This window comes from Montipora capricornis, chromosome 7 (genome assembly GCF_036669925.1).
Source record: "Montipora capricornis isolate CH-2021 chromosome 7, ASM3666992v2, whole genome shotgun sequence".
NCBI classification, from domain to species: Eukaryota; Metazoa; Cnidaria; class Anthozoa; order Scleractinia; family Acroporidae; genus Montipora; species Montipora capricornis.
Genome location: NC_090889.1, coordinates 5,205,447 through 5,207,895, shown reverse-complemented (window position 1 = coordinate 5,207,895; position 2,449 = coordinate 5,205,447). Strand labels below are relative to the sequence as shown.

Below are 2,449 nucleotides of genomic sequence, written 5' to 3'. Positions count from 1 at the left end.
CTTAACCAAATTAACCCCATGAAAATGAAACTTCTGATAAACCAATCAACAAACATCAACCAATTGAGAAGGTTTTCAACATTTGTTGGTATCAGCATTAGAAGCGCCAGAGTTGAGCGCATCCAAATGGCGGGGATAGGAGCTTGGGAATTTTTGTGAACCATCGCTAAAGACGACGGTAACTGTTTTTCCCTGGCGATTGAAAACAAGACTCTCGAAGTACCAAACAGGCCTGCGTTAAGAGAGCCGATGCACGATAGAGACACGATAACGGGCATTATTGCTCCGAAAACTGGGCTTAAACGGTCAGCGAAGGTCAGCGCCACGGCATCAGAAGCCAGAATTTCCTGTTTGGTCAGTACACTGAAATACGCAAGCCGTTCATCAACACGTAACACAAGGTAACCAAAGGAATGGATATCATTATAGTTCGTGGAAAGTTTTTATCAGGATTCTTCACTTCCTCGGTAATAGAGTTAAGGCCATTCCATCCTCCATAAGCCCACATTACACTGTAGAAAGCGTGACCTATAGAACCTGGGCTAACAGCACTTCCGCGAAATACGTTTTGACGCAATTCTGGGGCATCACCAGACAGCAATCGGATAACAGCAACTGTTACTATGCTCGCCACTGCCATGATCTTGAAAGATGTGAATGTTACTTGTGCTCTGGCTGCTAAGCGAATGCTAATACAGTTAACTGCAGTTAATATGCAAATGGCACAAGCGGCTAACAGCTTCACCACAATCAATGGTGCATGGCATTCCACGCCAGCCGAGTTGGCAGACGTTTTGCCTCGGCTGGGAAAGAACGGCTCGGTGGCGTACACACCAAAAGTAAGGCTGACTATAGCGAAAGAACTAGGTTCTAAAAACAACACGTTTACCCAACTGTACAGGAAACCGACAAACGGACCGTAAGCCAGCTTTAAGTAAATATATTCACCTCCTGATTTCTTGATGACTGTACCCAGTTCGCAAAAGCATAACCCTCCCAACAAGCTCAGTACACCTCCGAATACCCACACAAGTAGAGTCTCTCCTATAGGAGATGCATTTCTGACCACATATCTAGGTGATATAAATATTCCTGAACCAATGATGCTTCCTACAACCAAAGCAATTGCATGAACGAGTCCAATTCTTCTTTTGATCGTTTCTCCTCGATGTTCAGTAATAAATGGCTGGCTTTCCAGGCTGTTGCCTTGCCATTCGTCCATACTTTCGTCGTAGTCTTCCAATCCATCACCAATTCTCCTTTCTTCATGGGTTATCAGATTTTGTTGTTCATATGTCTCCATGGGGGTAACTACAAATTTCCTTGTGCTTTACGTTCTACTCCAACCCAAGATTCTCACTTCAGTGCTCTGTCACGTCACAAATGGAAGGAAGTTGCAGCCGGCAGCAGAATTGCTTGACCGTTAATTTGATGCTGTTAATGAAACATGCAAGGATTCCAATATCACGCGATCATGTCATTTTCTTTGTTAAACTTCTGTCGGCTTCTCCCAATGATTCAATTATTGCTTCATTGATTTAGTTGATGAATAAATTGAGCCTGGGTTTCACTAAAACAGCACATAAGCGTAGGCATATTCATAGACGTTAGCATACGAAAAAAATAGCATTAATGTCAGACAGTCCTTTAGCTACCATCTACATAAATTTAAGAAAATAGGTACGCAAAGCGTACATGCAAGTAACAATACACGTTCTCTTTGTTACGTTTGACATAATGCTATGTTGTGAGACTGCGTCAACTCAACTACTTTTTCAAAGAAATTCATGCAGTTCCCTTCGCATAGCAAACCATGCGCATAACTGTAACAAATTGTGTTCAAATATCGTATACACTTGCAATACAATAAAATACATATTTAATTGACCGCTCCCCATGGGGGCATTTCAGGGCCAATGAAACACAATGAACGAAACAACAACTGTTAAGAATCCCAACTGGCCGGAGGCAAAACAGTTGGCTATTTACAAGTGCAGTTGGGAAGTTGAACCAGGGACTCCCAGGATCAAATTCAGCGAGTGGTCAGAGTGGGTCTTGAACCCGGGATCTCCGGATCTCAAGGCAAACGCCCTAACCACTGGGCCACACTTGACTTCATCATAATGCAAGCGTTCATTTTACTTTTTTAATGTGATGTCTTTTTCATTTGCTTGATTTCAAATTGATAAAAATAGAAAAAGAAATTATAAAAAATATACTTTGTTACTAAATGTAAGGGTCAATTGTATTAACAAGGTAGAGCCACAACATTTAAAGCGGGTTTTTTGGCTTTCAAGTGACGTTGAAAACGTATTTGAAATGTTTCCAAAGGAGATCGTTTCTGCTGCCACCATCTTTCGTGTCGTTGATCTGCGGAGTGAACATGAAACAGTGATATTCCCAACTTTCAAAGTTCATGTATTCTAAAGTTCATTTATTTTAAGATCAT

The 2,449-nt window shown here is 41.5% G+C and overlaps 1 pseudogene; it reads right to left on the bottom strand.

The window, feature by feature from the left end:
- Positions 1 to 355: 355 nt before the first annotated feature.
- LOC138055400 (b(0,+)-type amino acid transporter 1 pseudogene) lies at positions 356 to 1,303 on the bottom strand (annotated as a pseudogene).
- Positions 1,304 to 2,449: the final 1,146 nt, after the last annotated feature.